Raw genomic sequence first — 15,718 nt, forward strand, 5'->3', positions numbered from 1 at the left:
TGTTATTTTTTATTAATAAAAATTGTGTCACAAATTAAAATGCATATGCATATCTTTAAATCATTTTGGACGCATTCATACTTTCTAATAGTGCATGTCGCTCATTATTTCAGACTGCATTTTAATTATAAAGCTGTTTTTATCGCCTTATCAATAAAAAAAACATGTTCGTCACAAATTAATCTAACCGGTACAGGAGATTGAAATAATTACGTACAATCTTTATTCAAATTTTACCTCTATATACAAACGCAAAACTAATAAAATTCTTCCAGAAATAGAAGTATATTCGTTTCTAATAATAGGTAAGAGACTTTAACACCGCATAACGTGATGTATCGAAGTTATACCCGGCAATTAAAAGCAATTAATCCAATTGGGACCTTGCGCTCGGAGCAATTTGAGATCGAAGATAAAGATCTTTTCTTGTTGACGCTTAATCATCCACGCAAAACACTTTTATAAACTACCTACTCCATTTTCACCGAATATTTTACCGAACTCTTAAAAATGATTTAATCAATTCACTTAGTTTGTGTTTACGGTTACGAAGTGCTTAAAAAATCATTAATTATTTGGAAATATAATAAAACATACGTTGTTTGAAAATGATGCGGAATACATTGAAATACGATTCATAATGGATTTTAAGAAATAGTGGCATTTACCAAGCAAAACATAAGTTTAAATTGTTGGTTTTGAAGATTGAATGTTACACGTGTGTAAAGTGATCACTTAAACCAGCCTATGAAGGTCATCAGCCCCGTAAATTCCCAGACTTTCATATTCTTCTACATCTTTGATGAGAAAGTTTTCACTCTTTCTTTTGTATTTATGTTACGTTTTATTTTTCAGTCATTGGTTAATTCTGGGTAATTCTTATGTAACCTTAAGAGACTCCTGTAATACCTACTAATCCTCTTTTATTCCTTTACCATATTGCAGTAATGTCCTACATAATGAGGTCCTTCACTTACAGCATCTGCATCCCGTCATTAACTTACCACTCCATATTAAAGTGACATTGATACCATATATCCATGACTTAAGATCGAAGTACTAATAACTCTACCTCCATATAATCGTAATCGATTTAACATCGCGTCATATCGATTCGTTAAGCACTTAAATTATTAAGGTACGTTTGTTTGAGCCAGGTCGGTGTAATCGGCAGTCAGATTGTCATAAAATTAATTCAGTCATCATTTGACTTGATAGTCATTAGTCACCATAACTTTACTAATATGGGATGCTGGACTCGGAGAAGGTGTATGTATTATTTGTTTAGTTAACAGCTGCCAAACCACGAAACCATCTGGGTATCGAATTTTGATTATAATTTATATCGAGTGGAACCGTAAATTTAGGTGAAGATAATGAATTTTTGCTTGGGAACGATTACTGGATTCTAACGAGGCAAGTTATATGAAATCTCTGTGGAAAACTAATCATACAATCAGCGATAAAATATTTCTAGGGCACATGAAAATATTTTCTTGAATGTTTTTCGCAGATAATTTGTGGCACATTTTAAAACACTTTGTTTTTTTTTAAATATATATATTATTGCAAATTTTCCCAACCGGTTTCGAAAAGACCTTGTCATCTGATGATGACAAGGGTTTATCAGCAAATGAAAGTATATTTATTTAGTCTTTGTTGATATTAGTAACGAATGTCATGGTTGCTTCTCGCAATTTTTGCAGTGAAAAATATGTCTATATGTTCCGTCATTATTGCATATTTATTATGTAATAAAATCTAAACGTATCGCTAGTATTTTTTTTCTATTCTATTTTATGTGATTTTTTGGCAAAAAAGGTTAATTTTACAGGAAATTAGAAAATGCGACGGGAGATAAATTCATCTCCCATTTCCAGACTGACTTCCAGCTATTAGCACATTTCAGGGAAGAGACAAATAAATCATCTTTGTTTGCGTAAAAATTTGTTTACCTTCGACGTTTTCCGTAAAGACCTCTAGGTTTAATTTAAATGGTTTTAATTTAAATTTAAAAAAAATAAACCACGAATAAAGTGGGATGGTACAAATAATATTTCTTCGTTTATCTTGATATCAATAAAAATATACTCCTTCATATTCATAGTGATATAAACAAAGAGATACTGCATATTATTTTTTGACATCTCATCAAAGATGAAGAAGAATATGGAAGTCTGGGCATTTACAGGGCTGACGACCGTCATAGGCACTAAGTGATCACTTTACACACGTGTAACATTCACCAATCCTACCCATTATTAACAACCACACTACTCAAATTCTCGGAAGTTCTATGTATATGAACTAATTCAGAAACATTGTTCTTGAATCACTAGAACTTCACTAGAGACATCTATTGGTGAGATGAAAAGAAACCTTTTATTGAACAGAAACTCTTACATCCAATTATGTATTATGTAATCCAGATTTGTGAACAAGTATTTGGACACACTCAAAATGTAAAGAGATACTTATTCATCTGTGTCAAGATATCACATAAAATCTTCATATTATTATCGCTTTCTATATTTTTTATTTTAATATTTTTTGTTTTATTTTATGCGAATATTTTTCTCACTCCTATTATATTATATTTTATTTTTGTTGTTTTGGTTTTTATCTTTACTGTAAATGCGACCATCGCTCTTAATGCTATATATATCACAATTATTAAAAAAAAACATTCTTATTATGTATCAAATTAATTTTTAAGGAACATTTTATATTTGCATATTGCGCAATTTTTGTATAATTTATCATACTTAAACTAAACATTTTTTTTTCTTCTTCTTTCTTTTGCATATGAATACGAATCCGAAATGATGCAGGAACTAGCGGATTGGGATATCCCACATAGTGGGCTTGCATTTCGCATTCTCTAATTGTACCTTTCTCATCCATACTAATATTCGTGCCTGTGTTTTGTGTTTCATTCGCGTTTGTTATCCGAACTGTCGAGTAATTTGAATCGGCTCTTGGAGTCACCTCATAACCCACCCACGCTAATAGACTCGCAGACATTTACAGTACCCGGTACTCATTTCTATTGCTGAAGTTATTATTATGAAATTATGACAGTGTCGTGTGAACATGTTTGCACAGAAGGTTTCTGTTTCTGTTCGTTATGGTAATCTCGACCCATTACTTCTGCTGGTCGTTGGTCTCGCGTCTCGCTGTCAGGGCGTCTAAATATAAATATTGCTAATTGGCCAATAAACAGCACTGCCTCTAGGGCACTTTTACAAATAGTCAGCCGTCAATAAATTACGAGTACCTAGTATCCCAATCCAAATTAAATAGTTCTTTCAACGCCTTATGAAAAACAACTGACGTTTTTTATTTCATTTTTACTTGGTCTTCTTCATCTTCATCTTTGGCTAGGACTGTGTCCTGTTGTTCTCGGAGTCTGCTCCTAGGAGGTAGACGACCAGCTATCTTTCCATCGTTTAGGTCGTCTTCCTGGGGGTCTCTTACCTCTTGTTAATTCATCTGCTGCTAACCCGAACTTGCTCTTCCCACATGATCACTCCGGAACCGTCTTCTTACTCTTCCCCATCGCACAACATCTTCGACATCGCAGATTCTTCTTATTTCAGAGTTTCTTATTCTGTCGCGAAGTGTTAGGCCTGCAATGGGTCGTAGAGTCTGCATTTGGTGGTTCAAAGAAGGCTTTTTGTTCTCGTTGTGTCGAGTCTTATAAATACCATAAATATTTATTTTTTTGCCAAATAAAAATTAAATATTTTTAATTTAACCACTAAGTATCTGCCGAATCAATTAATGAAACCAAAAAAACCGAAAAAAAACATCAAACAGGAATAACAAAAAATGTGACGATTTCGTGAAATTCAGTTTTATTCAATCAATTATTTTGTGCTTTCGGCACTGGAAAACTCACATTATTTCAAATTGTAATTTGCTATCATGTGTATGATGAAGAAATAAATAGTAAATTGTGCATGGACAAGACATTGAATGATTGCAGCATTATCTTTCTGATTTCCTGTTCTGTATATATCAAATAAAGCTAATAAAATTTTTAGCCATAAGTATGTACAAAGGAATGTGAATAAAAAACGATATCAATAATATCAACGATTTCTGTTTTTTTAATCTTATTGATTAGCATTTGTCTTTCTCCTTGTATTTCTACAACGATTTTCTTTTAAGCTGATATTTTTATAACACTATGTCGAATGACAAAGTAAACCTCATAAAGTTCTAGTAGCCTATAAAGAGAAGAATTTTTCAAGGATGGATATAGAATTTATACACTTAAGTTAATAAAACGCAATATACTCAACAAATTAGGTCATTTAAAATGTGGATTTAGGTGTTCCCCAAGGTTTCCAGTTCTCACTCGTTACGGTTGAATGGATGAACGGTAAACAAAACGAATTTTAAAGCAGCTTGCAAATTATAGCATCCTATATTTTGACAGGTGTTTATTGGCCACTGTTTTCTATGACATGCGAGTACGTAATAGTCGTGTTTACATTGATAAACATCCATCTGTCATAGATTTAACTAATGTCACCTATAAATATGGTTTTTCAAATGCTTTCGGATTTTTCAGCCCAATGAAATGTTACTTTAATATAATTCGGATTTTTCAGCCCAACGAAAATGTTACGTTAATATAATAATTAATATAATTCTTGATTTTAGTGTACTTGTAATACATATGTATATACATTAAAGTACATTGTACCAAAAACAGTTCTTTACATCAAAGTACATTGTACCAAGAACAGTTCTTTTAAAAGCCGTCTGAGTAAAATATCATGGATGGTGATCAATTTTTTTTTAAATTTTACAATGTTTAAATATTTTTATTCGGAAAACATTTTCACAATTGTATAGATATGAATTTATTTTATCTTTCAAACTCACTGCACAAAAGCAACTCAACCTCGAATAATCAGATAAAAACGAGTGTTAGATAAAAAGCAGATACATACAGATAGATAAACGTTTTTTCGCATGACGATCACACTCACCTCATTCATTTTATTCTTAATTTTATTTTTAAATTTACCGATCATTATTTTTATTTTTTTACTTAGCCTCCGAGTTGACGAGTGATTTTACCGATCATTTTAGTAAAAACTTGTTTTTATTACAACATGCGCCGCATTTGAATCCAAAGTTGTGTAAAAATTTGGAGCTATTTACCGATTGTAAATAACTTTTAAAACGGGAGTTAAAGATTTTTAACAAACTAATATTAACATTTTTATTTTACGTCAAACAATTTTTTAAGTTGATTTATTTTAATATTATTTTATATAATGAATAATTGTCTCAACTAAGCTTTGTGAGACCATAAGTCCTGTATCGTGATATTGAAAAACTAATAAATACAGAAATAACAAAAAAAGAGAGTCTAAAATATGATAACTAATACTATATCTATCGAATCATTTAAATAATAAGAAATTGTATATTATATTTCAGATTGCTTTTCAAATGATCAAAAAAATTAATGCTACAATAACGTCAATCAATGAGACTATACATCCATTGTTTACAATTTTTGTATTAGTCATTTATAAAAGCCGAATACTTTCCCACCGGTTATACAATCTAAATTTGCAACATTCACCGGAACGCATTTGTCATTTCGACAGCGTGATTATACAGTGAACAAAATCATAAAATGAAGGTTTTAAAAGTTATTGCACAAAAAATCCTTTAAATGCAAATATGTTCTGTTTACTGTATTCTATCGAAATCTTAATCAAAGTTGCGACAAAACGTGACAAATCCTGTGTTAAACCAATATGAAATCATTAAATCGCACCAAAACGTAACAATTTTACAAGTTAGAATTCCTGATTACTTAAAATCATTTATAATGGAAATGTAACGTTTTGGTGAGGACCTTCACAAACGATATAAGTTTTATGTCGATTGTCGATTGACAAGGGGAACAGTAGAGGGAAAGGTGTTGGCAGACTAACTGATAATTATATAGATAACGTTTCGCAAGTGTAAAAATTGTTGCATCGCCAATTCATGCAACAATAATGTCGAACTTCTTTTCTTCTTCTTTAGCTAGGAGTGTGTCTGGGAGATGGAAGACCAGCTGACTTTCCATCGTTTAGGTGGTCTTCCTGAGGGTCTGTTACCTCTTATGCTGCTGTCTGTTGCTATTCAGCTGCATCATCACTCGATCCGAACTTGCTCTCCCCACATGATCTCTCCAGAAACGCCTTCTTACTCTTCCCCATCGCACGACATCTTCGACATCGCAGATTCTTCTTCTTCAGATAATGTCGAACAAATTCAGAAAATCGAATCCTGGATTAATTTTACATATTTGAACACACTTAACATGTTGCAAATATTAGAACTTAAAAACGATACTACTACAGGTTGACGCAAAATTAATCATCCAATTTTGTTTTTGAATAACTTTTAACCAAAATAATAAAAAATAAACTTAAAAAAATTAAATACCTTTGTTATAACCACTTTTTATTAATACAATTTAACCTACCGGTTTCGACAAGAACCTTGTCATCGTCAGGGTTTATTTTAATTCAAAAACATTAAAATACTCTTACATAAAAACTTAAAAAAAAAACAATAAAATGGGCCACCAAGTATCTGCGGAAAACATTCAAGAAATAAAAAAAATAGTTTTTAGTTATGAAAATCTTTATTTGGATCCTTACAATTTTTTTCTGTTTAAGCTTTTTCGTTTTTTCAGTTTTTTAAGTTTTTTCTGTTTAAATATTTTTTTCTGTAAGCGAAAAAGATGATATCCGTCAAGCGGCTGCTGCCAGTGTTGATACACATTTGTGCCCGTTTTATAAATCCGTTTGTATACTGCAGCTGTCTAGTTCACAAATGTCAAATATGATTGACGCACGACGCCATTTACAAAAATTATACTATCTTCCGATAGGGTGATTAGTTTTGCGCCACCTCTACAATAGTTTTAATGTCGTACTTTATATATGAACGCTTCGGTCGATTTCTGTAATCCAATGACAAGTTTGACACTTTCAGGTGTTTAATCCTTTACAAATCGCATTCAAGCGGACTAACCGACCGCTACCTTAAAATTTGCATGTATTTTCTAATAAGGAGAGATTAAGCCTGAGGTAAAGATGGCCGAATGCTTATCAGAATAATATTTTATGTGCTTCACATAATGTCGAGACACCAGTTCCATAAGCGCATATGTCAAAAAGGATGGTATTTATTTACTGTCCGCCTCCGTAGTGTAATGGTCAGCACGCTCGGCTACCGTTCTGGAGGTCCCGGGTTTGATTCCCAAGGGGGACAAATAAATATAACTGATTTTTTTCACTTTAATATTTATTCAATATTACCCTGGACTGGTCCAGGGAGACTGGACCAGCGGAGGGCTGATCACCTACCCTTCATGTGTAAACGATCAAGATAACACTGCGTTTATATGATGCAGTGCCCTATGCACCATTTGGGTGCGGATAAGGGTTTTATGATTAAATTTATTTTGCATATATTTAAAATAAGGGTCGCTGCTAAGTTAAAATACAAAATAAATAAATAAATAAAAATAAGAAATAGCTCCTACACCCTGCAACGTTCCAAGGACACAACTCTAAAATTTAGACTCAAATACGTTGTTTGAAAATGATCGAAACACGAATCATAATACATTTTTGGGAATAGTGGTATTTACCAAGCAAATTCAAATTAAAAATGTAAAATAATGCGTTTAAAATAGTGTAAATGCTGATAAGTCTCACGAAAATAGTACGAAATTGAAATATTTGTGCTCATTATAAAAAACGCAATATTTAAAATAGTAGTAATAGTAATAATGCTATTAAAACACTATTTTATATATTCTTCTAAATGGATTAGTTTTGAAAATGCCGAAGTCATTAAAAATAAAAGAAAAGTTACGTTAACGTTACGAATTTAAATTCATCTAATTTCATTAATTGATTCGACAGTCACTTTGTGGTAATATCTGTCCATTTTAATTGATGTTTCACTTGGTAAATACCGCTAATAATAATAAAACCCTTATCCGCACCCCAATGGTGCATAGGGCACTGCGTCATATAAACGCAGTGTCATCTTGATGGTTTACACATGAAGGAAAGGTGATCAGCCCTCCGCTTCAGGTACCAGTCCAGGATAATATTGAATAAATATGACAGTGAAAAAATCACTTCTATTTATTTTACCCCCCTTGGGAATCGAACCCGGGACCTCCAGAACGGTAGCCGAGCGTGCTGACCATTACACTACGGAGGCGGACAAAATACCACTATTTCTTAAAATTTATGTGACACGTGTTTTTAGAATACACATAGAAAAAATATATTTTTATGTACTTTTTTAACTCCTTACCTTTCAATAACTCTTTTCTTTTCAAAACCATATAATTATTTCGAAGAAAAACTTATTTTTTCAATGCGAAAATAGTGTCTTAAAAAAATTAGGATAAAGTAATACTTTACCTAGATTTGGAGAGAAATAAGATGAGATTTAACGAATGCTGGGCCCCAATGCGATGTGAAATTGAGTTGACTCCATCTCGAAGTGGAGTGTCGAGGCGAGTTGGTGCTTCATACTTGCCGTATGTGTTATGGATAGAGAACGTAATGTTAACACTCCCAACACAGCATTTCGCCGAGTCGATAAATAATAATTTTTCATATCTTTGAACGTAACGTGTGCCGTGTATTGTATGGAAACATAGTCCGAACGTAACAGCCGCCCGTGACTAACGCCGCCATACGAACGAGTAAAAAATATCAATTACAACGACTGATTTTTTCCCGTAGAGAAAAAAATAGTGCAGTGCTAGTAGTATTATTTTTTTAAAAATTTTTAATTCAGTGATTTGTGCCAGTTTTTATCTGTTTAAATCGAAAAGTGAGAGGATAAATAAAATTTTAATCGATGAAAATCGCGTGTGCATTAATTGTCGATTTGTGAATTCACAAAACCAAATTAGATCGTTATTTTTTGACATTTCAACATAGATAAAAAAGAATATGGAACTCTGGGGCTTTCGACCGTCATACACTCACACGGTTATCACTGTAAATGCATAGACTTCCATGTTCTTCTTCATCTATGATGAGATTTCAAAAAATAACTCCTACTTGGAGGTAATCTAGATAGGTGATCAAGTATTTGGACATGTCCAAAATGTTGACTGTAATTTTGTCACCACATTATAAAACCTGAAGCTAAATGTATTTTTGATCATTCGATAGTATAAATATTGATAAATATACCGTGATACTCTTCCATCAAAAAAAAAAAGTTGTTAGGTGTTACAAAAATAAATACATTCAGTTTATCATAAATTCTGTTGCGATTTATATTGACAATAATACCATATAAAATGCTTAAGTAGTATAGTGGTTATCGCGTTTGCCTTTATGCTGGAGGTCCCGGGTTTGTATCTCGCGGTAGTCAAAATAAATATTAGCGATTTTTCACTCTAATATGTATTTATTTATCGTGACCCTAGACTGGTATTTGAACTCAGGAATGTTCAACTTGCCTTCGCGTAATTAACAACCAAGAACATTACGCCAATGCGATGCAGTGCCCTGTGCAGCATTGGGTGTGTATAAAAAAGGTTAATTTAAATTAATGATTTATGTATTAATTTTAAATCAAACACAGATTTTTTGAGTCTACTAAGTTGTATTTTATTAACAAAAACACATAAAACACACAGCTTAATACAATTGTTGGTAATATTATTTTTAAAATTCTTAAAAATAATATTACCAACAATTGTATTAAGCTTTAAAATATTAATTCTCTAAAATATGGCCATGTCAATAAATTCTTCCTTTCCCAGAAAATAAATATAAGGGTAAATAAATTCTTCCTTTCCCATAAATTATTGCTGCACGTGTTAAAACTGTCAGTTAGAATTGTATAGCTACATAAGGACCGTAGTCCATTTGATCTTCACATTCGTTTGATAATGCCCTAACAAGGCGAAACAATTGTCACAGTATAATTTTTTATGTGTTTTTGTTAATAAAATATAACTTAGTAGACTCAAAAAATCTGTGTTTGATTTAAAATTAATACATAAATTAAAATGGAGTTCTACAAATTAAACGCCAAATCAATAAATAAATTAAATTAGTGATCCTAAACCACTAAGTATCTCCTTAGAAAACTTGCGGAAATAAACCAAACAAAATCAGGCATATTGACCACATTTGACCTAAGAAACTTTTTGCTATAACGTTATGGTATAAAACATGTTCCATTATTCATAGTCATAAATAATAAAATAATGTACAAATAAGCCACCAATAAATGCATCATGCAGGTATGAACAAAATGGATGCGTCATTTAGCCACGTTGTTTATGATTACATTATTTTTGACAGACACGCTTATAAAAAAATAATTTATTGAACAAGTATTATCAATTTCAGTAATTGATTCGGCAGTCACTTTTTCGTAATATATAACTAACTTAAACTAACTTACCATCACTCCGCTTCTCCGCAGGGGTAGGCAGAGAGAATAAAATGCAACACCACTCTGTCTTTGTAAACATTCTTCGCCTTCTCATACATACCCGCAGATTATTTGGATTCCTGACCCGATCGCTTTCAAGTACATATCGCTCACTCCTTTCAAGAACGTCATAAATCAAAAAACTTGATTTTGCAGGAAAATGTTTTTTAAGTTTAAAAATACAACACAATATATTAAAAATAAATATCAAGCCACTCATTGAACTTTTTACTGTGCAACAGTTCTTTTGAGGTAAAACCTGAAGGTTTTTTCTCCATTTGAAAAATATTTACTATATTTAAAAAAAATAAAAATAAACCATACCTTTTCTTCAAAATGCAAAAATAACATTTTCTGCCCTATAGCGGGTAAATATTAAGTTAAAAATATGTCTCTTTTGGTGGGATATAGTACATTTTCTGGGCATTCTGAAAACATGCACAACTGAAAATTGACGATTTTTGATTTATGACGTTCTTGAAAGGAGTGAGCGATATATGACATACCTGATCAAGCCGAGTTTTCCTCAATCTTCCCCAAAAATCTCAAAATATCCATCCATTTTTAATTTATATTTTAGTAGGTAAATACCACTTTTGTTTGATAATAATGCTGAATGCATCGAAACACGTGTCACTTTATATTTTAAGACAATAGTAGTATTTACCAAGTGAATATAAGTATATATATATATTTTTTTAAAGTATTGTAAATATGCCTTTGGCTCGGAAAATCCCAGCCAAGAATCATTATTTATTTATTTATTTATAACTATAATAATATTTTATGATGAACGCCTCACTAAGCGGAGAGAGACATTAATTTACATTATGAAAAATATGTGTTGATTAAAAATAATACGAAACAAAATAAAGTACGTACTTTAAAATTAAAATAAATGAACATAAATTCCATGAATTTTGACAAACTGTTTTATGTGAATCAGCATATAAACCTATGAACTAAATCAGCATTTAGTTCATAGGTTTTTTCATCAACACCAAAAACGTTTATTTCTCTGTCTTTTTTTCGGTGGAGTAATTTGCAAATTCAAAATGAATCATAATTTGATAAATAATATACAATAATGCCGATGATATTATAGTTATAAGTGAAAACATTGATGAACTAAGTCAAATGATAAAAGAATTGAGTGAGGCTTCTAATAAAATCGGTCTAAATATGAACTTGACGAAAACAAAAGTTATGAGTACCAAATACCAGCTCATCTCTGTCAATAATGAAAATCTACAAATAGTAGACGGTACATATATCTTGGACATAAGATAAAACTGGGAAAAGATAACCAAACGGCGGAGATGCCAAGAAGAATAGGACTAAGTCTTTAAAATGAAGAGATTACGAACTGAAAAGAAAAGTTTATAAATCCTGTATACTGCCAGTGAGCACATTATGCACTAGAGGCTATGGCTCTGACAAAGAGAAATGCAGAGAAGCTCAAGCGCACACAGCGATCCATGGAATGATCCATGCTTGGTTTTAGCCTGAGGGATAAAATTAAAAATGAATATACTAGGAAAAAAAAAACAAAGTATAGGACATCATGGATCGCGTGGCAAAACTTAAATGGCAGTGGGCAGGACATATAGCGAGACAGGACCCCATAATTAAGACCCCAAGAATTATACGATGGAGACCTTGGAAGAGCAAGAGGTGTTGGAAGACCCCAAAAGAGATGGTCTGACGATATTGTCGCTGTGGGGGGTAACAACTGGCTGCAAGCAGCAACCAACCGGAGGAAATAGAAAGAAGGGAAGAGCCCTATATCCAGCAGTGGACGTCAGAGGGCTCATAAAGAAGAAGAATACAATAATAACTGCGGAAAGATATCTATCTATCTATCTAATATCTTTGTGATTATTTTTAGTTTCATTAAAGATAAAACGAAAGTGAAACCGATTCTTTACGAGTTGATCGTACAGAACATAAGTCATAGAATCGAGAACAGCTTTATTAATAAGAGGTGGAATACATTAAACAATTAATCTAACATCTGCTTTCATAATATTCATTATGCCTCCATATCAGCAACTTGAAGTTTGGGTTCCAACTCCTACATACATTACCATACGATTGATCACAATTATTACATAAATATTATTATTACTACGATATTTTTGAATTATTGTCGTGTTTTTATATGTGGACTATATGTGGACAATATATAAAAACACGACTATATATTTTCATATATTTTTTGTCTGCCTCCGTAGTGTAATGGTCAGCACGCTCGGCTACCATTCTGGAGGTCCCGGGTTCGATTCCCAGGGGGGTCGAATAAACATAAGTGATTTTTTCACTGTAATATTTATTCAATATTACCCTGGACTGGTACCTGAAGCGGGGGGCTGATCACCTTTCCTTCATGTGTAAACGATCAAGATAACACTGCGTTATATGACGCAGTGCCCTATGTACCATTAGTTTTATTTATTTATTGATTTTTTTCAAGTATCTCCAGTTTACATTTAACTTTTAACCGCAATCAATATTAATAAATATCCTCGATATCTCAATCCTCAAGTTTTTGCTCAATAATAATAAGCTTCTTTTCATCTCACCGATAGATGTCTCCAGTAAAGTTCTAGTGATTTAAGAACAACGTTTCGAAATTAGTTCATATATACAGAACTTCCGAGAATTTGAATAACGTGGTTGTCAATAATGGGTAGAATTGTTGAATGTTACACGTGTGTAAAGTGATTACTTAAACCAGCCTATGACGGTCGTCATCCCCGTAAATGCCCAGACTTCCATATTCTTCTTCATCTTTGATGAGATGTCAAAAAATAATATGAATAAATATCCTTTACATCACGTATGTCCTCTTACGTCCTCTTACAATAAATATCCTCACAAATATGTAGAATAAAATAACAACTTAACGGTTTTTCCACATAAATTTTATTTCACCAGCGACCGGGTTTCGTCGTAACCAACATCATCAGACTGGTGACACCCTCACAAATGTCTAAGAAATGTACCCACAGACAGGGTTAAAGGGTTTGAGTGGTGCGAGTAAAAAAGGATTGATGTATCAATGATACATTTAAGGTAAACATTTTTACTTGTTATAAAATACACACTCCGCGGTCTAGTATTAGGCGATATTGAAAGCTGTCCTACTGTATTCCCAGATCTGATACAGAAGCATCTAGACTTCCTGACAGACCTTCTCTTGCAAAGCAATTTTTCATGAACTTAGTTGCGAAATTTATAGAAAACCTGAGACAAATTTGTATACCGATTTTACTGTGAATTTACATTTAAAAGCTTTCAATATCCCTGTCACTGCCAGTTAAAATAAATACAAGCTTGTAATACCACCACCAAATTTTCTAGAAGTGACCCGGTGTAGGCAGTGAAAGGGATTAGTTGTTAGGCGATAGCTGATAATAGATAGAAACGTCGATGTTTTTTCGTTCGACACGCAGTCAAAAGGTTTGAGGTATATTATTCTCTGCGTTGCACGGTATTGATCCATTTCGAAACCTTTTCATGAAGACCGCATACAATATACGAGGGTTATGCGGGCTAAAAAATTGCAACTAATACTTTGACCGAGCAAATTCGATATTTGTAGCAATATTCGTGAATTATTGATTAAAAAGGTTTCGATACTTGTATTTTATCACACTGCGCGCTCGCGGTAGCAGATAACAGGCAGTTATCTGCTAGTATCTATGTAAATATAGCACTGCAACATTTTATTAATCCTGAAATCTACTTCTCGATGGTATTGCAAAAACTCTTTTAAAAAATATATTCTTGTTTTTATAGAATCTTATTATTTGGCATTTTTATGAGTTTACATAGTTCATTTTTATTGCACTAATCTGGAAGTCTTTCCAGACTTCTTTCTAGTATGTAACTGTCGTTTATGCCAGTGTTCCGCAAACTTTTTCTTTTCAAGGTATACCTACCTATGTAAGAAATTTCAGAGGTGCATGTTTACCATATTTAATATATACAACATTTTGAGTGTGTCCAAATACTTGTTCACAAAATCTGGATTATCTCCAATTACAGGAGTTACTTTCATATAATTTTTTACATCTCATCAAAGATGAAGAAGAATATGGAAGTCTGGGCATTTACGGGGCTGACGACCGTCATAGGCTGGTTTAAGTGATCACTTTACACACGTGTAACATAAAAAAAAAGCTTCTTTACATCTCACCAATAGATGTCTCTAGTGAAGTTCTAGTGATTCAAGAACAAGGTTTCTAAATTGGTTCATATATATATAACTTCCAAGAATTTGAGTAGTGTGGTTGTCAATAATGGGTAGAATTGGTGAATGTTACACGTGTGTAAAGTGATCACTTAAACCAGCCTATGACGGTCGTCAGCCCCGTAAATGCCCAGACTTCCATATTCTTCTTCATCTTTGATGAGATGTCAAAAAATTATATTTAATATAGGTAACAAATTTAACATATTTTGTTTAATGCGAAATGTGAGCCTACTAAACTGAGCTCAGGCAATCAAAATTTAGAGCCATTTTGTTATTTTCACAAAACAATACTTTTTTCCGCGGCTCACCAACTAATCACCACGGTACACCAGTGTGCCGCGGTACACACTTATGTGACGAATTGTTTTGAAAATCTATTGTATTAACCTATTGTATAATATTGATGAGTTTTATTAGCGTGTTATTTATTGTTATAATACATATTTTTTTGTGAATATTGTTAGGCATTAGCCGTAAATAAAATAAAATGTTTAACCTTGCTTTGCGTATAAATTACCATTGAAAGTAAAGAATCGTTTGGCAGAAACACAACTTATTGTCAAAACATCGATCATTTTAAATTCTCTTTTTTATTTGACATGTAAATCATAACCAAAATGAAATCACGTAATTTCGGGACTAGACGTTTCAATTGAAAAAAGCATTTTTTTGTAGTAGGTAAGAAAGCGCTTTTTAAAAATTATTATTTTTTATCCAGTAATATTTAGGTGCACTGGAAATATTTTGAAAATTGCCAAACTAGGTCAAAGGCGTGCATTCTACATATATATAGACAGAAAAGCAGTGCCTACCCAGGATTACTCGCGTTCCTTATCCATGCCTTATCCTTACCCAACCTTACCGTACCCTGCACGCCAAAAAAACTCTGCATGCCACTGAACTAGGTATGAATAATTTATCGACTTTATTCAATGTTACCCAAGA

General features: G+C 32.5%; 1 protein-coding gene across 7 annotated transcripts in view; it reads left to right on the forward strand.

The window, feature by feature from the left end:
* LOC148309635 (cytospin-A-like) overlaps positions 1-15,718 on the forward strand; it is a 148,102-nt gene that overhangs the window by 51,215 nt on the left and 81,169 nt on the right. For 5 of the 7 annotated variants that reach the window (XM_088259618.1, XM_088259621.1, XM_088259619.1 and 2 more), the window contains exon 1: positions 8,721-8,889. The exons of the other annotated variants lie outside the window; for them this stretch is intronic. The gene's annotated coding sequence lies outside the window, so the exon portion shown is untranslated. Of the gene's footprint in view, positions 1-8,720; positions 8,890-15,718 lie in introns of those variants that run through there. 7 annotated transcript variants of the gene reach the window in all.

This window comes from Brachycentrus maculatus, unplaced genomic scaffold (assembly GCF_059751285.1).
Source record: "Brachycentrus maculatus isolate JH-2025_06_01 unplaced genomic scaffold, ASM5975128v1 h1tg000119l, whole genome shotgun sequence".
In the NCBI taxonomy this organism is placed as follows: Eukaryota; Metazoa; Arthropoda; class Insecta; order Trichoptera; family Brachycentridae; genus Brachycentrus; species Brachycentrus maculatus.